General features: G+C 37.2%; 1 long non-coding RNA gene across 1 annotated transcript; it reads right to left on the reverse strand.

The window, feature by feature from the left end:
• Window positions 1-7255: 7255 nt before the first annotated feature.
• On the reverse strand, window positions 7256-14204 carry LOC140146649 (uncharacterized). The gene is made up of 3 exons (XR_011858280.1): window positions 14087-14204; window positions 10100-10374; window positions 7256-8969 (listed from the first exon to the last, which is right to left on the reverse strand). It is a non-coding gene; the product is annotated as an uncharacterized lncRNA (long non-coding RNA).
• Between the last annotated feature and the right edge of the window lie 11233 nt (window positions 14205-25437).

The raw sequence follows: 25437 nt of genomic DNA on the forward strand, positions 1-25437 counted from the left end.
CAACCATGGCAGTCTCATACACCATATCAAACGCTACAAATGGTTGTACTTGCGAACAAAAGGACTATGTATGAATAGATGCGGAATTATCTCTATTGTATATATTATTCTATTAACCCTCCTCGTCCTTGCATCTTCTCTAGGTGTTAGGCGGCTTTTATTTGCACAATGGGGCGCTCAAAACACCAGGTTGGTGCGAGCGGCTACCCAAAAATGGCAGACCAAATCCTGACCATGACTTGGCCCATTGGATTCGTCTATACCAGTTGATCATTTCCTGCCGCAATTTGTGCATCAAGTTCAAGTTTTAACATATGTATTTCACTTAATTGTGGCACAGCACTGCAGGAGATTGCTGTGAGCAGGAAAGTTGAGAGGGAGCAACAAAGAGATGCAACACACGCCAATGCTAGTATAAATGACATTTATTGGCAGAAAGTAATCACTTGACAAAATTTTATCACCATTTTCTAACTTTTGCAAGCACATAATCTTGGTCAATAGTGTGATGTTGAATTTGATGACAACTTTGGACTGGCTGTCTCTACGCATGTTTCATCTGCACAGTAAACATAAAAAGGCTTCAAGTTTGTAGTAGTTGGCAAACGTAATATATTTGCGAATTATTTATGATCTAATATTTTTAATTAGTCAACATATTGACCGTTTTTTATTTGTTAAATAGTGGGATGTATCTGCCTGAAGTAAATGCACACTGCAGATTTTATTATGCTTCCAAAGGCTACATCCCACATTAGCAGTAACTTGTTCAAGTGCAGTCAAAAATGTGTAAAAGTAAATATTTGATTTATAACCCTTATGGTAAGTTTGACTATTTTTGCATTTTTCTCAAAAACCAATAACACATTGGTAACAAAAGTTATGTATATTATTTTAGGGAAGGAATCCAATTACTACACTGATATTTCAGTGACTCAAGACAAGCGGTTCAGTATGATAGGAAATGAGATACATCTTAGCGGTACCTTATTTCTAAATAACAAACTGCTTGTCTTGGGTCACTGAAATTCCACTGTAGTAACTGGATTCCTTGCTCCTATAATATACATAACTTTTATTACCTGTGTGTTATTATTTTTAGAGGAAAAATGCATAAATAGTCACTAAATTTGTCAGGGTGTTGTACCCCTTTAATGAAAGCTGCACCATTTTTATGTGGAATTTCATGATGTATTTTTAAGTTTAATTCCACCAACACTGTCCATCAGAGATGTAGTTGTGCCTAATATGCAATATGAAAGGTGTTTTTTGTATAATATTAATTTTGTCTTGTTCTTATCTTGTATTCATAACCATATTTTCAGGCTTATACATGTAATTAGGAAGTGAAAAATAACCCTGTATTATCTGTTGGGTACAATGTAATTTATTTCTTGCCCTAACAATGTTCAACTTTTCATTATCATAGAATTGCCATACGTATATGTATCATAACAAAATAAAAATAAAACTAACACAAACAAGTAGTACTAAACCGATGTTATCATAGTGGTTCGTTATTGTGTGAACATTCTACGTCAAATGGACAGTATGATATAAGTGACCACCCAAAACAAAAGACCATATACATGTATCATGAGGAATGTATTTTTATTGCCATGTAACAAATCGTATTGAAAGTACTGCAGCTGAATCTGTACTTTGTGAAAATGCCAAAACCATTTGTAACACAATTTGGTACCGGTACTTGTATCATACTGCATATTTGACAGGTCATTTGGGTCACGTATACCAATTAGGAAATATGCTCTATCATGCAGTTGCATTTGAGGACTATCAGTCAAACGTCGTCGTAACACATACATGTATATTCAGTGTCATTACAAGCGCTGTCCTTCCCGGCCAGGTCCTTCCACATACACGGTGCACTGACAGTGGCGGCGCCAGGAATTTTTTTCCAGGGGGGGGCAAAGTGAATTTCAGGGGAGGGTGCAAAATTGGCGGAAAAAGCTGAAATGTTCGTAATTTTGGGTTTTTACTAGGGGAGAAACAGGGGTTGGGAAGAGTTCTGACTGGGGGCATTTTCCCCCTCATGCTCCCCCACTGTACACTGATCTGTGGGTGACTCTCATTAACCAAGATCATTCACGCAAAAGAAATGAAATAGGGTTGGGGACATTACGTAACATGGAAAGGGTTACAAATATCACCTCTGGGAAGGTGTGCTGGCAATGGAATTGATTTTGTGCACAGTCGCAAAGTATTACTAGTATCACACTTTCATCACTTGTGTGGAAGGAAGTTGGAAGCAATGGCTGCAGCCATCATGATGTCGCGATATGACCATGTTTTTAACCACACAACAAAAGGTGCGACACACAAAGGTTTATCATGTGCATAACATGCATTGTATACAGTCCACAACTTTAAGTTCCCCCCTAATACTTTTTTAAATAAGTCGAAAAATATTTTACGAAATAAAAAAATGTAAACAGATACATATAGCCCTATTTGTTTTACCCCTGTGGGCCAATTTGTAGCGCCACACATCATTGCGTTCAGTCACAATGGTTAATTGTGTAATAAAAGAGGTCATTTTCAAAGTTGCACCTGAGTCCATAGCAGTCAGGTTTTCTTTAACAAAGACATGAATAGGCCTGGCCTACTCTATTGTTTGATATCTGACTCCTATGGACTCAGATGCCACTTTTAACACTGAACGCAGTGACGTGTGACGACATAATTTGGTCCATAAAACGAATACGGCTACTTATATCTTTTTACACATTTGCATTTCGTCATTTTTCGATTTATTAAAAAAGTATTTGGGGGGAGGGAGTTGTGGACCAGTGTTCGAAATATGCCTCAAAAAGTTCCAGGCCAGCCAGGCTTGAAAGTTACCGGCCAGCCGGGCTGGCAACTAGATGCCAGCCAGAAAAGTTACCGGCCAGGCCAAAAAGTTACAGGCCAACCCCTTTGTACATGTACATGTATATAGGTGTCATCAAGAACAGCTGCAAATTAATCATGTGTTGCATTTTGTATAAAACATACAAGGGTTGGTCAATAATAACCCGCAACTATTATTTATCTCCGTTCATGCATGACTTAGATGGCTGTTACTAATTAATATCAATAAAAGTTTATACCTTTGTCTTTCAAAACACATCACAATTAGTATTAGAGTACCTTTGATTACGTAATCTTATTTGCAGAAAAGTACATACTACATTTGTATCACACCAATTTTGTTGGTAGAGAACACGGATAAACTTAGTTCCATGTGTTGGTCTAAAAATGGGATGATAAATTAAAATGCGATATCTTTTGACTAAAACCACTTATTATCAAAATTAAAAATTTCTTTTTTTGATATGTACAATCTCCGCGAATATATATATAAAATGAGTAAACTTGGGTACAGTTCATTTTAAATCACCCTGTAGTAGTTGAGGAATGTGTAATAAAAAAAAACAGCAGTAAGGACCAAAGCAGTTTACAAGCCTTATTTTTGGTATGAGGTAATCCAAGTATATTCAATTCATAATTGTGAAAGAACAAATGTATCTGTCAACAGATGAAGAAAGGGACCGTCTTTGAACTTCACCAAAAAATAGTCATTAACAACAAACAAAAATGGTGTGAAAATCGTGAGAAAAGAGCCCACAAGGTAGAAGCGAGAATCCCAATTATCTCCAAAACGAACCCAAAACAAATAAACTGAGCTCAAAAAGAAACTTATAATTTTTTACAACTTGTGAATCACAAGGTCATATCTTAAAATACTGTCAATCAAAATGAACCAAAATTACACACAGGATAACCTTAATACTCTACTCAAAACACATGTCAGTAACAAAGCAGTTGTCCAACTGACACAACAGCAAAATGCACTGTCATGGGACAGCTTTCTGGACTTCCTTCACTTTCACAACCCAACATTTGGCACCCAGGACAAAAAATCTGTGAGAATGTACACAAGATCCTTGCACAGATGATAAAACGGTGCTGCTTTTCATACACTTTTTTCATGAAACAGGGCTGGGCTGTGAATGTGGTCCAGGAAGCTGTCCCATGTCAGTGCATTTTGCTGTTGTGTCAGTTGGATAACTGCTTGGTTACTGGCATGTGTTAAGAGTAGAGTATTGAAGTAAATCTGTGTGTAATTTTGGTTCAATTTGATGGACAGGATTTCAAGATATGACCTTGTGAAAAATTATAAGTTTCTTTTTGAGCTCAGTTTATTTTATTATCGCGGATGGTGTACAGGCCACAATGGGAATGACCCCCACCCCAGGTTTTTTTTTTCAAGATATTTGGAATTATGTATAAATACTTCAATTTGGCGCGAGATTTTCTTGACTATTTTTCACCATAAATCCGGCAGTGTCCACACGCTATTGTGTTTATGCTAATGTCATTACGTAATCAAATATTCAACATCCCTAATTAATACATATTTGTTTTGACAGACGAAAGTACAGTTTGTATTTAGCGTAAGTAACAGTCATCCAAGTCATGCATGAGCGGAGATATACCATAGTTGGGGGAACTGATTGACCAGCCCTTGTACATGAAAATAACCTCACGGTGCAATAATTGTCATTTTCATAGCAGGTTTAATGATCAAAATCTGTACATCCAATACAAACAGAATACAAAACTACTTTTCCAACCTTCAATGTTTCAAAAATATTTGTATAGATTCTTGTCACAATTGTGCAACAGAAATTTCATACTGCTGACAAATGATGCATTTACCTTCATTACAATGCATTATATACTGGTACATGGTCTACAAGAGCAACTAAAGAACAGGAACAAAACCACTATAAATGTTTTTATTTATACATTTTTTTTTGAACTTGTAGCTTACAAATCTGATTATAGATCAAGAAGAGGAGGAGACAATAGGCTACAGCATATTCAATGTAGAGAATATGGAGTTTGCTCTGAATGATGCCCTGCAGTGTAAATACTGCAGGGATTCCAGCTATGGGAAGACGCACCAATTGAAGGCTGGGCCAGCCACTTCGGTATTGAGTGCAAGGGCTGTGGGGCCTACACCACCTTCCCCACTTCACATGATGTTAATGGTGCAGAGTCCAGTCAGTCCACATAATCTGCAGCTTTAAAAGAAATCAATCGGTAATTTATGAAAGAACTGATAAGATATTAACAAACCATTCAGATATTAAATATTTAGCATGACTTTTGCGGCAGGGGGCCTTTAAAGCTTAAAAATGCTTCACCTTTAATTTCCACCCTAGACTGAAAATAATGTCTGGGTAAGTGGTTTTAGGGCATGAATTATCTCATGTCACAAATTTAGTATTAGCAACATACATAATCCATAGATGCCTCTCATAGGACAAAATTTGGGGTATTCAGATCATTAGCCACAGAAATACACCGGAAGATGCATGTTGTCATGTGAATACCAAAAAATGGTCTGCATTTTTGTAATTGTTGAGGAGAAGCCCTTTTATGCTAAATATTCTGTTGTATTTCTTAGTTTTTAGGTGTGTTTTTTTGGTCATAAAATTTTTAATAATTTGATTTCAGACATGGGGTAAAGTTTCAAATGTGTTTTTATAGCACTTTCTATTGCAATATAAAAACTCACTTGTGCTAAATATGACAGTTATGACTTTCTTGCATTCACATGACGATTTATGCAATATAATAGACTTAGGCCCTATTTCATAAAAGTTAATAATAGACTTAGGCCCTATTTCATAAAAAGAAAAAAAAGACAGAAAACAAGAACACATTTCACATTAAAAGGGCATTTCGTGATCCACAGCCTCATCCCCCACTTTTCTCAAAAAAAGTTGAGATTTTTATATCACTGGAAACCTCTGGCTACATAATGTTTATGTACAAAATATTTCTTGCAGATTAATTCGTTCAGCAAAGATATCGTGAAATTTGAATTTCGTTCTGGTGCACCAGAACGACAACGCATTGTTTATGGAGCAATGTAATATACACATAATCATGCATAACTCGCGAACGCAAAATCGGAATCAACTGAAATTTTGGGAATAGGTTTTTACGTGGATATCTAATGAAAAATGACATAAATAGAGGATGCTAGGATCACAAAATACTCCTTTAAAACTTTATAGCAGGTAGATAGAACACACATGTTATTATGAATGTCATGGAAGAGGAAGGCCCAACCTATTGTTGAGAAACTTAAAAACAATTGAAACCAATACTTCCACACAAAGGAAATGCTGAGAATAAATTTATGAACAAAGTATTGGTACTAGTTATGTTAAAATTAAAGTTAAGATACACTCCAATCTAAAACAAACATTTTGCCATCTTACGTTCCCCTATTTAAGATGATCATAACTCGGTCACATTCCCTGAAAAGATATTAAGATCTTCATGAACGTCTGTAACAAAACCATGGTGTTTTGCCATACCTCTTGCCACTCCATACCTTACTGATCAGTGCTGCTGTAGTCACACAATACTTAAGACCGTTCTCAACTCTCAATGTGATCTATGAAATAGGGCCTTGGTGAGCATCACAGGTTTTGTTGCATTGTTAAAATGACACTGCCAAACCTGAAAGCAGAATTTTTTTCTCCATCCCGATAAAGAATTGAAATGCTCATGTGTTTTTGCAAAAACATCCACGTAACTCGGGTCAAAAATGATACGGATATGAGAAACAGCATGCAGTCTTATAGTTATACATATGTTCTATAGCTGAACAGTTCGGTAGTTACAGGCAAATATACAAAAATTCCAATATCCATAAAATTGCGTTTTTCTCAACTATGTTGTGTTTGATTATATAATGACCTAATTTGCAGACTTTTTTTCCTTCAATTGTTTATGTCACCTTCCCCTAAATTTCAAAGTGCACTTGTCCTGGGCATGCGTGCAATAGGTAAGGGCAGGGAAGAGGCTGCAACCTTAAGTGGCTACCTCAATCTACCACCACCTGTCCGAGCCAGCAGATGGAAAAAAGCATAATGACATTATTTGCAAACAAGTAAGTACTCTTCCTCAGAAGTAGAGGTCCAAGAGTCATTGGTTTCCAATGGTTTATTGACGCCAACAAGATCAGTGCTGTGCTTTAAACGCAACTACAGCTGTACTTGCTTTAGGGATAGAGGGGTTAAAAAGTCCACTTGGATTTTGTAAATATGGATGTCTTGGTCTGAAACTATAAATGCACTATAATTGTGTTTAAATGACTTCATAAAACTTTTGGTTTCTTCACTTACATATATACATTTGCTCAATGTTTCCATGGAAAAGGGCTGAGTCATACTGAGATACTGGTAATCTTTGGTTGATGCGCATACCTTGCATTGAGTAAACTGCTGGGTTTTTCATTAAGTATTGATTAGTGCACAGCATAATAATACCATAGTGACAGCTACGCAGCAGGATGTGATAACCTGGAACATCATTACACAGTCACTAAAATGGAGAAAGGCATGACTTGGGCACAGTTACAACGATCTATTAACAATATGCATTACTACTGATGGTTTTCAATAGGGATTAGGGATGCACACAATATTCACACAGAATCTTTATGACAAAAAGGCCCTGACCCCTAGGCCAATAAGTTTAACGTTTTAGTAAATGGCACACCCATATTTTGCCACAATATAAACATATTTTGGTTTAACATTACGTACCTGGAAGTTTGTAGTCAGTTTTGACAAACTGACCGATAATTAGAGAATTTTAGCCAAAAATAGACCCTTCTTTAGGTTTCTTGGAAAATGAATAATATTAAAATGTGTCAAGTGGTTCTTAGGTTGCCTTCAGCAAATGAATATATTGGTGGAAGAAAGACCCAAATCCATTGACTCACTTTTCAGGGTTTCGAGAACCAACATTACATTTATGACCAAGTTGCATTGGAAATCCTGAAGGAAGATTTGGTACCTGAACACACATTTAATACCACTTTATAAAATTAGCAATCCTGTTCCATGGTAACACTACAGGTCATTTTGTTTGCTGGAGTTGGTACTTTCTTCCATAAACATGTCAACAATTTGGTACAATCTCCTAACCCATTTGTTCATTCACAGTCTGTACATTTTACTATGAATTTGCCAAATTTTTACTCTCCACACATTGAACAATAATGAGCAGTAACAGGTTCACTGTGTGTTTTAATGGACATGATGCTTATATTTGTTAACAAAGGCTTAAGTTCATCCAACTCCACAACAATATGCAACAGCCTTGTGGTCACATTTTCAAATGTCTGCCAAATTGGCACATGGCTGAAATTTAACATGTTATTCTGTTATTTTTTGTACTATTATCTACTTGTTGACAGCTGGAAGTTTTGTCACAGGATGACAAGAAGCGGGCCGCTATGAAGGTGAAAGCAATTCCAAAGGATAAACCATCTTCTCAAGGTTCCCCATCAGCAATTGATGTGTCTTCTCAGGAGCCCTCTGTTGCCGCTCAACATCATACTTCAGATGTCGACACAGTGGTGACCATGGTGACAACACCAGGTCGTGAGCAGCCCCCAGTCACTGCTGAGCGTTCCCCTAAAGGTGGTAAACCTTCTTCCTTAGCCGACAGAGTCAAGGCAAAGAAGAGAAAAATCAAGCTCCCTTATCTTCTCAGGTTTCCCCTGCCAGTGAGCCATCAAACACTCCAGTTAGCATACAGGCAAGTTTTGATGGTAAAAAAAAAAACAGAGGGCTCACTTCAAGCCACTGTATCACGACAGCGATATCGCCTGATACTGGAGAGGTCATCGATTTAGAATACATTACAAATCTATGTGTGTAAGTGATATCCAATGACAATTGTGTCATGCATATGATTTGGTTTATTGTTTTTTTAAGCACTCAGGGTTCTGTCTTCAACATGACATATATTTGTCAAATGGCTTCAAATTTGGAATCCACATGTTTGGTTGCTTGAAGTCCTACTGTTTGTGTAAATCCACTTGTATATCTACCCGCTTCACCACCTATTCCCAGTTGAGGTCTCTTGACTTCCTGCAAAGGGAAAAAAATATTGCTGGTCATTAGTATCAGACTTGCATGTCTAACAATGTACATGCAGTAAAAGTGTTTGGAGTAGTTATTCAAGATGCAAGGTCAGGTATAACAGTCTTCCAGCAGGATCAAAGAAATGAGTCAAGAGTGTGAGTTCATATAATTTAAGATCTGAATTTAGGTCCCAGTCCAGCATATATGGCATACAATTTTGAAAGGTTCCTTTAGTCCTACTGACAAGTTACTTATATCCAAATCCTTTGCAGAGTTAAGATGCCGATGCTGATGACATTTGGAGAGACGATTCACCCCCACCCCACTTTTCTTCTTTGTTCTATTTTGTTAGATTGCTCACACAACCCTTAGCTTGGGGACCTGTAGACATTGTATGCCAACGTTAAGTGCTACCTACATGTACTCTTTATTGTAGCATACACTCAGACCCAGACTCAAACTGCTAACCCAAGTTTGAGACAATGCTCCAGCAGAAGCCACTTCCTTCTCATAATTCAAGCAACCAAATTTTGTGGGCACGGTCTAAAAAGTGTGTTTAACATTTTTGGCCACTGTATACAGGACATCCTGACCCATGCTACAATTAGCAAATATACTGCGCCAAAAAAGAATCCTTACACTTGTCAAAAAAAATTTAAAACTAAACCATATTTGGATACATTTGTTTTTTCAGTTTCCTTAGTCAAGCTTCATTTTTAAAAAAAAGCAGTTTTTGTTTCAGTTTTTTCTGCTCTGTACTTTTCACATCTTTTATTTCATTTTTCAGTTTTTTTTTTTTTTTTTCTTTTGTTCCTTTTGTTTTAAATTTAAAAAAGGCGTGTATAAACGAGCCACCCACCACACTCAAACCAGAAGTGTACATGTAGTCCATGGATTTTTGAATAAGCCCGTTTGTCAGTTTGAAAACTGGACCCTTGTGTAATCAAATGCTTGTAACTTGACTTACTGAGGTCACATTGCATACAATGCCAGGGTGTTATAATGTGCAGGATTAGATAGTGCATCTATTTAAAAAATTTTAATTAAGCAAATATGGTTTAGTTTTAAAATTGTGATTTATTTCCATGTGTAAGGATACTTTTTGGACGCAGTATACATGAGAATTGGTTGCTTACTTGAAATCAGACAAGCCTAAGACTTTGTTCCTCAGATCTGATAAGTTGCTTTCTGAATTGCCAGTCTTTCGGATGTGATTCCACATCGGGTGATGAGTTCTATCAGCATTCCTGTTTGAGTGCTTTAAGTTAAAAAGTATCAGCCTGCAGACTGGTTGCACTCCTGTCCTGCAAATCACCATCCCCTGTTCCTGATGCATACATCATGCGGTTCTGTGGTCTGGTGCAGCATGCATGAAAGTGTCTATAGCTTTGGGTGATATTGTAACTGCAACCTACATACAATGAGATGACAAACATTATGGTTACATATCATGCATAGCACAAATGCACACAAGCATTCAGGGAATAGGATATTTGCATATTTAGAATGACTGTGAGTGCCTAGTTGGCTTACACCTCAATTCACTCCACGAATCATCCTTATCAGTGCTAGAGTACAGACCTCATCCATTCTAACCCTCAACAAGTCCAAAATCTACTTGGTGTCTTTGAACAAAATGTGTGGCTATTGAAGAAAAAGTGGATTTGATCTACCATCATGGCGATTTCTGCCATGAAGATATCGGGGCGATGACACTGTGCGCTAGATCATAGATGAGTAAATGGGAGCGTTCACTACAACAGGAGGAATTACTGCACAGGTAGAATCATTGAAAAGGTTAATTTCCTAAATCTAAATATGATCCTCCTTATAGGCCTACATTTCCTTTTTTCATGGGCCAATTTTTCTTTTTTGTTTTTAATTTTTGCTGCTTAGCTTGTGATTTCCCGCTTGTAGGTTGGATTATTCATTTATTTTCTGTTCTCAGTTAGCCTTTTTAATTTATTTCATGATTAGTTTCTTATTTTAGTTATTTTTTTTTCTTCTTACATTTCCTGATTAGTTTCTTTCTTTCCTTATTTAGCCTATTTTATTCCTGTTTTCATTTTCTTTTTATAACCCACATACCAGTACATTTTTTGGCCTTCATTGACTTGTATCTTTTTCCCGTATTTATTACGTCCTCCTCTCATAGCATGTCTACGGTCATTCACCCGCAATATCATTACGTGGCTCTGCGTCAAAAAATACTTAGAACTCTGAAAATAGGCTTACTATTTATTTGCTGCATTTAATTATATCTAAAATATTTAGCCCTCATTTAAAACATATAAAATAGATATCACCTTGGAGTTGGTTTTCAAGCTTTCCTAAACATGAAGTACAACTTCTAAATTTGACATCAACTTTTGTGTACGGTATATTGATAACATACATGTACCACCAGTGTGTCAAGTTAAAATTTTACCAATGACAAATTTAAAACCCACTAGGGGTATCTGAAGTTTGGGTTTTCTAATTGTATTACATAATGATCACGGCATGTTGCTACATGTAGCTGGGGCAGCTTACCTGTCAAACAAATTTGATGCATTGCTACCATTGGCTGATCTGCATTGCTGGTGTTAGATTACAAATACTGGAAAGTCTGTATTGATTTGGCAAGATTTGTAGGGCCTTTTTTTCTGGGGAATAGCAGTCAATGAGTTATTTAGCATTTCTCTGGATAAAGCCAGGTTTTATGATAGCATGGTTTTGGATCACCACAGTGAAAATGCGCTATACTAGTAGGGCTACTGCTACATTTTGTTGCCATTCCAAAATTAAAACCAGTTTGGTTTGTTTACCATTTTGCATGTAAACAATTTTTTTGATGAAAAAATTAAAGTGAAAATCAAAACATCAGATCTGCTGCAGAAAAGGTCTGCCAATTGTACAAGTGGATTTTTGTGTAAATCAAAGTTCATGCAATTATAGGAACGTATACTTCGGCGTTAGGGCTAAAACTGGCCAGCAAGAGGCCACATAATAACTGGCCTGGCCAAATGGCCAGTTGCATTTATTAATAGCATCATTGCATCAAACAGGGTTTTTACATCTTCTTCCATATTAGTGCCTCCCTCATGAGTATTATCGCACTGCGTACAGACAAGTTGTACTTATTTTTTACTCTGGAGTAGATGAGTGTATTTTTGAAGTACAGTCAACAGTACCGGGATGATCCCCTGCTCTTTTCGAATTGCCTGTGACGTTCTTTAACGTGCACACTACATTACTGTGAGAAAATACATGTACACGGGACCGACGGCTTAAAGTGCCCTCCCAAGCACTAAGCAAGTAGAGTAAAGTGCCTTGCTCAAGGACACAAAGAGACAGTCGAGCTGAAGTGGACCCACTCAGATTCGAACCCGGGACCCTTGGATTCACAGTCCATTAACCGCTCGGCCACGCTCCCCTCGCATTGCAGGACACATTTTACCATAAAAGTCACATAATGAAAGATGTCTTCCAATTACGAGTGTAATAGGAGGATGTTCTGCAAAAAGTCTATTCTTCCATACTCAGTGCCAATGGTGTATGTGCACGTTCATAATATTCGAAAAGAGAAAGGACCATCCCCGTTCCCAGTCCCCCAACTCAACACAAAAGTTGCCAACCATGAGATTGCTCGAGAAGTCTAGCCAAGAATTTGCTCACCGATCTAGGCTCAGGGTTCGAATTCGGCTGTATTGCATACATGTAGCAGTTTGCTCCACATTTTGAAGTAACTGCTACCCAATTTTGCATTTGTATAGCACTTTTTATAGTGCTTTAGTATATGGAAGTAACCTGATTATGATGAATTAGTCAAAAACTGCTACACAAAATTTGTAAACGAATTCGAACCCTGTCTAGGCTAGAGACCAGCATTCATTCAACATCTACACATGATCTAGTCGGATTCACTGAAGCATGACACTGTGTATTGGAAGTTCAGAATTAAACACAGCCGATCACGACAGGCGATTGCATCAAAAATGTTGCTAAAAATAAAATTACCGGTAGGCCCTACACAAAATTTTAAGACTGTCCAAAAGAGGTAAATCTAGCTCAAAAGATACAGGTCACTCATCAAAATACCTTTCCTTTCCTTGCAAACAACTGCGTATGCACCGCTGTCCGAAAGCAACACACTCTAGCATCGAATGCGTAACTATCGAGTATCGTGTGCAACTTCGAAGCTAGAGTTCTTGGCGTTTCTTTACTTTAGGGTTTTTTAATCTTACATGTTATAGCTGCCTTGTGGAAGTAGTGTTAAAAACAGGGTTGTCACTACATTTGTATGCCGGACGGCACTCACAAAAAATAAAAAATACATTTTTATTTACATTTCCGGAAGTGGATGATGATAATTCATCATAAAAAGAGCAAGAAAAAAAAATTGTTTTTAGGGGGGTGGTACCCTCAAAGCCTATTCCCCAATCCCTAGCGTTTACTAAAAAGTGAAATATTTCGACCAATACTTTTTTGGCTCTGGTGACAACCCTGGTTATAGCCAGGGCTCGAAAAATGTTAATTTCCCGGGAAGCAAGCTAATTTTCCCACAATTTATAGCATGTTTTTATATACAATAAAGACACAATTTCCTCCAAATACCAGAATTTCCTCCAAACACCAACATTTCCTGGGAATGAGCTTCCCAAATTCCCCACTTTTTCGAGCCATGGTTATAACCAACCCTAACCCGCCCAGAAGGCAGCTATTACATGTAAAAATCAAAAACCCTAAAGTAAGAGTTACCTAATCTTTCAAGGCCCCCTTTTACAACCAACATGACCAATGCAATGTTGAATCATATGTCATTGGAATGTGCAATGATTTTTCATCAGAGTGATCAAATTCCCTATACAAATTCCCCCCACCCCCTTTTTTTTTCTCATGCAAAATCAATGGTTCCAGGATCGGGTATAGGCAACTGTGTACGTAAAGCCCGTGCGTTAATACTTAGTCAGTTGAGGTAAGCACGTATATGGAAGGAAGGAAGGAAGGAATGGGATAATAAGGAATGGGAAAATGCCGTACTAGGTTGTTGAATTCGGAAACCTTAAGGCTTGACCATAGCACCGTCGCGAATTTCTTACATTAAAAGAAATGTACTTTTTACCTTGGTGGCTGATACTTACCCAATATCCACCATAGTGGTGATAAGCCTATCCAAATCAGCACTCATCTTTGAGTCCGAGTATAGTTTGTTTGTTGAGAAAACGAAGCTTTGCTGGCACGTATCTTCCGGGGTATCTTCCAGGGTCTATGCACGAATAATATTGACGCAATGGGTTTTGGTGACCTAGGTCAGCAGGGTCAAAATTTATCATTCATCTATGCTAATATATGCTGTCAATCAAAATGACGTCACCGTACATCAACGATTTTGGCTCGTGATAGCCGATGATGTAAACAAAGTCACCGTTTTGTTTACCTTAGTTACGAGTGGAAAGAAGGTGTAGATACACGTTTTTTCCGCAAAATATTACTTTGTCATGAAAGCACGGCATGTATTCACGCGTGTAATGTCCATTAATACTAAAAAACGGGAGTTTATTCTCATGAAGGTATCACACTAAATAGGGGTGTTGTACGCCCTTAAAAACATTCCAATTGTTTTTATACACGTTTGAGGATGAAAATTGAGGGTGCGCTGTATTCGATAGCTATATATCATTAACAAACAAAATACATTCGCCATAACCCTAACTCCAGCTACATGGTTTGGGCTCTATCCGAAGGGAGGGAACGAAAAAGAAGAGATTATGTTATGAGATTGTCTGTTTGATTCTGTTAGATGTGGGTGGATTAGGGACGTGTTTTTGCAATTTACAAGGCTGTCGTTCTTAGGTTATTAAATAATGAAAAAGTAGGCGGCCTATATGCTTCACCCTGGCAGGGCGTAAGACAATGCGAAACACAAATTAATATATGCGAGGATCGGAAATAAACGATGCAAGCCCGAGAAATTATAGGTTATGATAGAAAAGGCGTCGGCTTGCAATTTCTTCACATTGTGAAACATTACGTCAAGAGCCAGGGTGTCATTTTGTCCAAAATACTATAACATGGGGAAGTGACCTGATTCTGGGCAGGAAGACCATTTGTGTTTTTTGGAAGATATTTTGAGACTTGTTTAAAGCCTTAATGTACGATCTTTTTAAATTTTTAGATTTTTCTTTTTTTCTTCTAAAATGATAATATGCAATATGATAGACGCGAAAAACATTGGGAATTTGCAAAGAAACAACATCATAAACTTTACCTCTATCACTCGAAACATCTCGCACTATTTGGATTAGGACAGCGAGTGCGGCCTCAGAGTTAGTCTCCTACGCGGCCAGTTTGGTTACGCGCCCCACATGTGGAGGGAGCGTAACCAAGCTAGTTTTGTAGGAAAATCGTCCCGTTTTACTACAAATAGGACGAATTTGACAGTTTGCTCATAGATTTAAGTTAGAACATGTGTAAGTATTACAAATATGCCAAAAAATCGGTTTTGAAAAAAATGAAGGTAAATTCTGAAAAAAAGATCGTACATTATGACTTTAAAGGGAGCGCGACCAAGGTATGCCAGTTTTTGAACACTTCTTTTTGAACATCAAAAGTTAGTTTTCGATTTATGAACATCACGATTAATATTTGAATATGAGGCATTCGATTGGTGTTCAAAGCATTCATTTGGTGTTCAAAAAATGAACGAGTGCGTGTTCAAATGCTAAACACGGTTTTGCAGTGTTCGAAGTAGACTTTTATTAAAATACTGTAATGTTGGCACCCTCGTTTCTAATACGTATATGGGAAAGAACATTCCTTTAATGTTGTTTTATCTCTTTTAATGCAGGTTCGAATTCATTAGGTGAAATTCGTATTGTCTGAGGCAACCGGCTCAAATGTTAAAGAAGAAGATCCGCCTATTTGTGGAAAACGGTTTTGTAGACCTCGAACACCAATCACCCACCAGCATGACAAATCAAAGGTTGTACACGACAGTTGGCGTCCAGTGTCGCAAGAAGAGCCGACAATTCGAGGTTTATTGACACGTCTACTTTGCGTATCGGTAACAAAACGTTAATACAATGTTGATTTTAGCATTTGTTGAAACACAGAGTGAAACTAATGATCTTTCCTTAGCGGTTGGTTTAATTTCCTATAAAGTTATTTGCAAAACAGTAAAACGTTTGAAAATCGTTAACATAGCAAGTTATTCTTTGTTATTATGTATTTAATATTCTTACGTTGTTTTCCAAGCATGTTTTGTTAGTGGTCCGTGCTTTAAAACTCCCACCACATAGTACAAGAACGCCACTGAACAGGTCATTGTTTCTTTCAAGGATAACGATAGGGTAATTCCTTGCCTTTTGTTTACCAACATTAAGGTCAACCCATATGGAAGATTGTTATAATTGCACATTTAGACAGATTGTGTTTGATGATCGTGAAATCATTGTAACACCATGGAAAGTCTTATGTGTAAAAGTTACCATATAAATAAAGCACACAATATGGTGTTGTCTTTAATACATTGTAACCACTCAGAACTTTAGTCACCAGCTTCTATTGTTATGCATAGTCGCGCTAAATGTAGATCGAATCAGCACAATTCAGAGATACACCTTTTTGCTATTATATTAATTTTCTTGTAAAATATAAAGAAATATTATGTACAATGCATTTGTGAAGACCTATATTGTAGATTAAGTAAATATAATTATGATAGTCATGCTAATGTATTGATAGTCTAGTGCAGATGTTTGAATGTGCCGCTTGATTTAAACAAAACAAATCCCCATTCTCGTTGAATCCTCTTTCAAGAGTCATTTACATTCTTACGTAGGTTATTATAACTCTTAATTAAACCGAGAATGTGCTATAATCAGAGCTCAAAATTATAAAAACGAAGGATACAATGTTGCGCATAATTAATGATGAGGCACAAGCATTACGAGTGAAGTAATACACTTATAGGTCTTGACTTTTCCGAATGGAAGAATCATGAGAATTAAACGATATTTAGATTGTTTTCGTTGCGGAATTCAATCATGTTTCGCCGTTGCACAGTGTCATCGCCCCGATATCTTCATGGCAGAAAAAGGCCATAGTAGGTTGAATCCACAGCCACGCATGGCCATTGTATTCCCACCTGTTTAATAGTTTTTAAATGCATAATAGGCTGAAGGCCATTCGACTAAGGCTAATGACATTAGCCTGTGACTGACCTCTGTACGGCCAGCGAGCATACATAATATTATGCCATTGTTATCTGCTTTAGACTGCCTCTACGATAGTCTCCTACACAGCCAATTTGTGTCAGTCGGTCTGACACTCGTCGATCCTGTATGTTCGTGATAGCCACATACCGTCTGGCCCGAGACTACCTCCAAGAGGGTCTACGTTGCGCTATTTAAAATCTGAATTTTGGTCACCTTTTCAGCTCAAGACGCACGCTAGTTTCTCAAAGCGCTAGCTAACGACGATAATATCTGTTGGACATATATGTTCAAGTGCAAGGAACCACATCTGGTTTCTTTATACGAAATCATTTACGGGAGATATTCATCATTTTCTACACCGGTATCAAAGATTTATCGTCTGAATATCAATCGTGCATAGCACATTTACGTGTATCGATCCCGTGTATTCATTTCAGTGTCTCTGGTAGTATAATGCAATTATTAACCGGGCGATGTCTGTGTGCGTTGTTCATCACCGATTAACAACGATGCTTCCGCGTCGTCTGCGTGGTTTACTTCGCGAGGGCAGCTTGAACAACGGTGAAACATGATTGAATCTCTTTCAACAACGAAAACAATCTAAATTATTTGCATCACGCTGCGATATCGCAGCAGTGCACGCTGGTGATTGGCTGCTGGAAAATCAAGGTCGGTAGAATGACCTTAAAAGGAGATGCATACCCACATGCTTTTCAAACATCGCAACATTACGCGATGAAATAATTAAAATGTACATTTTAACTTCGATGTTTGAAAAGCATCGCAACATCGCATCTCGCTGCGAAGTGAAGTCAGGATCGGACTTAAGCTGAATTTATACTCGATCGCTTTTGCAGAAAAGCGATTCTCACGCATGCTCAGTATTTACTTACATTTCCAGAGCGTCAAGCCGATCAATCGATTCAAATCGCGGAGGCAAAAACGACGTCGCTTTTGCAAGTTGAAGAAATCTCAACTTCCCAGCGATATCGCTTCACACATGAATACATCAACCAATCATATGCAACCAACTGGATCTATCATTTTGCTAATTAATTTATCTTTCTCGATTATTAACTTTTGGTGATGAATTAATTCAAAGCAATAATTATTGACAGCAACTGTGTTTTTAAATGCAAAAGCGACGAGCGATGCAACGCAGAATTCGGCGATTGCCCATCGCTTTTCAAAAGCGTTTAATCGCAATCGCTCGGCGATTGAGTATAAATTCAGCTTTAACATGAAATACGCAATCGATTGTTCACTTTGTCAACAATTTCTTGGTCGGCAATTGCCGATCTGATTGAATATGTTCTCAAGCTGCTGGTGTATGATTTGAAAGTTGTAGCCGTTGAAGTTTGTTCAATATGTTGAATCAGGTGAGCAATTGCCGAACCATGATCTTGTTCTTGTTTTTGTATGAATATGTAAACATGATAAATAGTGTTCGGCAATTGCCGAGCTTTGCATTTGGTGAACGCAGTGAAGTGACTAATGTTACATCAGGTGAGCAATTGCCGAACCTTGACTTTGTTCTTGTTTTTGTATCAATAATGTAATCATGATGATAAATAGTGTTCGGCAATTGCCGAGCTTTGCATTTGGTGAACACAGTGAAGTGACTAATGTTACATCAGGTGAGCAATTGCCGAACCTTGGCAATATTCCTGATTGTTTTTGATAGATGATAATTGCCAAGCAAAATGATTCTTGTTTGGGGGAAAACGTATTGATGACAGAATCATGCCTAGCAATGTTTTTGATTCTGTTCTCTAACCATTGGTAACATGGTCGGCAATTGCCGAGCTATATGCGTTGAACTGTCGATAATTGATATTCAACGAATAATTAGGGCCACTTATTAGAAAAGTTGATTAGGGCCCTAATTAATTATGCAAATGGAAATTTGCCAAAGGCATCCATTTTATTTTGTAGCCGATCTGAACATTTTACTTTGTATAATTCTTGCATATATAAATAGAAAATAAGGCCTACCTGACAACATTGCATAACAAAAATAAAAGAAAGTTGTTGCCAACTTCTTGGTTACGTGCCATTTTGACAGGCCATATTTTGGTAACCGAATATCCGATTAAAATAAAAAATTTCAGTTTTGTAATCAGGAGAGAATGGGCTCACATATTTCAATCAGACAAAAATCTATATCCAATAGCGTTACCTTAAAGCTAGCATTATAAGTGTCTCCTTAACTAATAACAAAAGCTGCCCACTGGTATCTTGGAGGCATTGTCTTTTTTAAAGACATTTCTTGTTTTGTATTTTTATTTATTTTTAGGTTCATAAGTAAATTCAGTTTTTCCTGTGCAGGCCGGGTACCACTGGTATGTTGATACTAATTTAATGCTAACATCCATTGAATACGTTGAATCCATTGAAATTAACAATAGGCGTTTTGCTATAATGAACAAACACAATGGAGAGGCCATTCTGCTATGCAAATATTAAAGCGAGTGTCACTCCGTTGGTATCCCCTCATGGACAAAAAATCAACAAAATCACTATGCGAGTGTTTATAGTCAGCCAGCTATTCCGTTATTTAGCGTTTAGTGTATAAGTACTACTAAATCCGTTGTTATTGCAGTATATAATCTTTCCGTATACAGACACTATAAATGCGTTCAAATGGTATAATTTATATCATAATAATTATTTGCATACAATAATTTAGTGTGTATTAACACCAAGGACACAACTAACCAGCACATGATCTCTCCTATGCATGCAGGTATGTCAAAGCAGTATATTATTTATTTTAATCGTTACATTTGGTTTCCTCATAATTGCCTTATATTCCTTTGGTTTCCAAGCTCATATTAAATATTTAGAAGTTTTTAGAAGATATTTATTGCCTTAAAATCTTCAAATGTTTGCCTATTCATGGCTGAAATGTACGTGCTGAACTAAACTAAAATTTATTTATATCAAGTGTGTTTGTTTATGGAGAGGATATAAAATCTGCAAATATGACGTACTCCAGTAGGTCGGCAACTTCGTGACCTTGTAATGTACATTATGCGCATAAAAATATCATAACATATAACTTACATTTTAACACCACGGAATGTGTATTCGAACTTTTTTGATGGTATATATATTGAACAGATAAATTGGTCCGGCAAGGCCCGCAGAGCTGGCATAGTATTTGTTCGCGGGCAACTCAACCCAAACCTCCACGTGGTGTCGGATGGGTAACGCAAACTTGGGCAATGGGGAACAGGCTTGGATGCGAAGACGTCAAGCTAGCGGAGCACAGTGTCAACACCCTGTATTTTTTTCCATGCAGCTCAATACTCCGTTGAAATCAATATTCTATTATTGACACAGATAAAGAAAGTTTACATATGCATTGTGTTATAGGGCTTGCACCTGAAACTTAACTGAATGGGCTAAACGTGTTCCTTTATACCTATAAAGTATTAATCTTTACTTTTAAAATGCAGTAAAAGATATCCACAGCAAGCTGCAAGGCCCCGTTAATTAGTGTATTGCTTTTTGAGTGAGTGTACTGGAAACAAAACCCTGGTTTTACCTGAAAACAAATGTTCTTGTAATAGAAACATCATATGGGGTACTAGAGCATGCACAAATCGTAATAATGTGTAGACTATAGAAACTCTGTTGTATCTCATATGATGATAGTCATGGTATGCTTAGCCTGAGTCCTTCGGCCTATCTCGAACAAAATCGCGATGCGTAGCTGTTAAAAAACGAGAGGATTCGCTGTACTATCACGGCAATTTTTGACACGAAGATATAGGGATGATGACGATGTGCGGAGGATCATGTAAAAAATTGACCACGTTCTAGCCCTTCTTCGGCTGACTCAGCCTGTGTGGCTCTGAAGAATACCGTTTGTTTTTAAGAAGACTGCAAGACCGAGAAATTATATTGAAATCACCGTACGAGTTTATACGAAGAAACATATGCAACGTGGGATAAAGAAGATAGGAAATAATAAGATGCAGTGAACCATTGAACGTTTTGTAACTGAATGAAGATAATTATACAGGTGCAATTTGACAAAGAAGTGAGTACTGGCACAAATAACCATATCAGTTGAAAGCGCCATACAAATCTACAAAAAAAAACCCAAAAAAAACACCAGATAAGTTTTTAGCAATGTGAAAGTAGTATTTCTATTATTTAAGCGTATACTTATTACCCCCTGCCCCCCCCCCCCCCACACACAACTAGTCTCCTGTTCAAGTATTTTCTAAAATCTATTGTTTAGCGTGAAGGTTTCAGATAATGCATTGTTTAGCGTATGTCAGTTATATAATTTGGGGTATGAAGGGCAGTTTGCAAATATTATGCACGAGAGAAGTATACATAACGATGGATTGAAAGAAGTATATTATTACTTTTTCTTTATCATTGTCCTGGTGATACTGGTCACCAATGGTCACGCATGATTACAACACGAGGCATCTTTGAAAGCAACTTTTCATCCTACGACTCTATTATTACACGATTCATTTTAATACAATCAGAAGTTAGTTAATGTATATCATTAAATAGTGTTTAGTCCGCGTTTGCTGACAGTTGTAGACATGCCATCTATGGGCTCAATACGGGAATTGAGCGAGAAATGACTCGCATATTTCATTTTGTGAGTGGTTTCCAAAAAGCCGTATTTGCCGGGTTATTTTCACCATTTTGTTACGTAACAGCAGAGGTCACGCCGGTAAAAATTACCGGCCGTGTGCTAAGTTGGCGTCGTATTGACTATGGCTTGTAAACAATAGTAATGATGACCTTTTGGAACTTATGGGTTATTTCAATAAAGAGAGAGTAACAATCATCTGCAGTGATGGTCAGATCAGTTCAGAGAAATCTAGCCCGAGATACTCTAGCTAAAAGGAATCGTGATTGAAAAGGTCATCAGGTCAGGGGTGGGATCTCTATGACCTGAGCTGAAATAGGTCAGTATGCAGGGTGTCCCAGAATGATCTATAACCGGGAAAGTTGAACTGTTTTTTTTTATGTATGAAGAGCATTACTATTGGCGATATTATTTTAAATTCTAAGATCTACGTATATTTAGGTTTTAGAATTAAGACGTTTCTAATAGAAAACAATGTTGTGACATGATGCTTACATCAACGCAAACTTCGCCATGGGTGCAGTCTTAACTCGTGAATGCCGTTTGTTCTGTTCAATTTGCTTGTTTTAATCTCGAGATATGTTTAGTTAACAACGAAAGGGTAAAAATCACAATTGTGCCACTTTTACTAGGGAAGAGTGCTGTACATGTAAATCAATGATACAGGGTGTCCCAAAAAAAGAGGCCCCTCATTGCGCCCTCTTTTTCTCCTATTTCTAACAAGTTGATCAAATTCATTTTGGTATGTAAAAAAACCTCAAGTCGTTAGCTGTAATAAACCAAAACAATTATATCAATCGGCTCACAACTTTTGAAGATATGCTCTTTTAAAGAAATGTACCCGTTTTTCACTCTGTCCACGGAGGAGGTTTGGCTACTTCAAAGATTGAAAAGGAGTACACATACCATGCATGAATATCAAACATTTCTCAATGATAACTTTATAAAATAACTTTATTTATGGAATGGGCTTTACCGGTGGGCTTTACTTGCAATTACTATTTTTTCTTGGTTATTTATGCCTTTTTGTTTTATTGTGTTTCTTTTTTTCTTACTTTGTTGTTTCTTGCTTTCTTTTTTTATTTACAACATAAGTCGTTTCTCTTTTTAGGATAAAAGGTAGCCCTACAAGGCTGTTTGGTTTGTCTTTGGTTCTTCTGAGGTGAGTTTACTGTGCTGCTCTGCCCTCTACCTGGTTGCCTCCTTGGCGAATACAGGTTTAAGCCCTGGTCCTCATTGCATCAATTGCGTTGCATACCATCCTTGTTCGCCGGATACTTGCAAATACATTCAGTAATACGTTTGCGAAGATCTTGGATTTTGCCACAAAGGTGGTGTGAGGTCTGGTGATCGTGCAGGCCACTCCACAGCATGAGCCATCCCAACCACTCTGTTTGCTATCCGTGGACAGAGTGAAAAACGGGTACTTTTATTCAAAAGGGTATATCTTCAAAAGTTGTGAGTCGATTGAAATAATTGTTTTGGTTTATTAAAGCTAACGATCAAAGGTTTCTTTACATACCAAAATATATTTAATCAACTTTTCAGAAATAGGAGAAAAAGAGGGCGCAATGTGGGGCCTCTTTTTTTTGGGACACCCTGTAGCATCAAGTTTATCAAGAGTTCCTTCGTGAAATCAAAAGAAGGCATCGATTACACAACAATACAAAATTGTTTTTACTGTGTTTACTGTTTTATCATGATACAGATTTAATGATGCTCTTTTTTCACTTAAAATAGATTAAAAGATAAATACATTTTTCACATTCTGCTGTAAAATTAAAAACACGTCAATGACTTTAACATGGTAAATACTGTTCTCTTTTTCACTCAAGACATGTTAAACGACAGACAAATATTGCACACTCTGTTGTAAAATTAAAATCATGTCAACGAAATACTGCACATCATAATTATACGTTTGAAATTTTACACTAAAGATTTATAATTCATTGATGATTTTCATCAAATCATAAGCACACTTCCGAGTATGTAGCAGCTAAATCCGACATTGCTTGAAATCAACAGTTTAGTTCATTTTACAGTTTGGTCTTTCACATTTATTGTTCGTGTACATGGATCACTCAGGGCCCCCTTCCTTCTGCGTGACCGTCACATGTATCAATGCACCCTACAGCCCTCGTCTTCAATACAATACTGAGCAATATTATTGTTACATAATCATTACTAATCCTACATTGGTAAATCAGTTACTGATGAGTAACTGATGAGGCTTTAACTCTAGAACTACTGAGCCATACGAATGTGGTGGGGATTGCAACCCTCCTATTTTTTTTTTTCATTATTAACATTATATACCGTTATTTTTGATACTAGTGTATAGCTATGGGTCTCCTCTATCCAGTGATACCAAAATAAGTATAAACATTCCCCACATAATGTCGCCATGACGTCATAGTGTGAGGGCGCCCGTGCAAATTTGGGAAATTCTAGCTATGTACAAAAGTAGGTAGAATCATACAATTTTGATGTTTAAAATATCTCCTTTAAAATGCAATAAAATGAAAGGTGACAATTTTCCATAAAAATGATGGTTCAACCATGTCTACAGGTTAAACAATTACAAAGCTATGACCAAAAGTATGTTACCTTAAAATTGCCCAAATTTGCATTTTTTTTTTATCATAAAACGTTTTTTCACCTCCTAATCATGGCTTGCCATTTAGTATGACTCGGCATTCTATGTGCTTAATGACATGATATTTTTTAGCTAAAATGAGCTTTACTCGGATGATGGATGTCCAGTTGCTTGTGTGTGGTTATTTAGGCATCAGTGAATACACCCCACATATTGAGATTTTACAACATGGGTTTTATTCGGCTAAAAATTCTACAAAAATGTAATTTTCACCAAAATTTCACCATAGCAATAGATCAATACAATTTTTGAATATACCACCCTGCACTACACGCAGATTGCACTAGTGCAGGGCGGTATAGTCAGAATTGTATTCATCTGTTGCTATGGTAGTTAATCCGATTAACTACGTCACTTCTACGGCGTATACGCTGGCGAAGTTACGTAATAATCGGATTAACTACCATGGCAATAGGTACAAACAATTTTTGATTATATCGCGCTGCACTACTACGTTCATGCGGTACCTCTGCATTGAACCATACATGTCAAAGAAATGCTAATCACTTGCACCTGTAAGATTAGTCTCTTTGAAAAGAGCGGTATGGTTTTCAATCTATTATATGATTGAAGACAGGTGATGAGTGCAACCTGCTTGTAGTGCAGCGCGGTATATTCAAAATTGTTTGTACCTATTGCTATGGTAGTTAATCCGATTAATTACGTAACTTCGCCAGCGTATAGTGAGCCAGTATATCCGTTATTTAGCGTGTAATAGCAGGTAACTTAGATCTCCGGGAATTGCGACTGAAAAAGGTCACGATTCACACAAGTCGGACCTCATCTCTACGATCTGAATTGACATAGGTCAGTTTATTTCCCGGCATGCTTAGTAGGCACATCGGTCTTACCATAGACCCTGGAAGATATTTAATAAATATTTGCTCCACAATTTATCTATACATGTATGATAAAATATTAAAACAGCGTATAAGAATTATTCTATAGTAAATCAGTTATACCAAGTAACTGATGAGGCATTAATTATGCAGG

The sequence above is a fragment of the Amphiura filiformis genome, chromosome 2 (genome assembly GCF_039555335.1).
Source record: "Amphiura filiformis chromosome 2, Afil_fr2py, whole genome shotgun sequence".
Classification (NCBI taxonomy): domain Eukaryota; kingdom Metazoa; phylum Echinodermata; class Ophiuroidea; order Amphilepidida; family Amphiuridae; genus Amphiura; species Amphiura filiformis.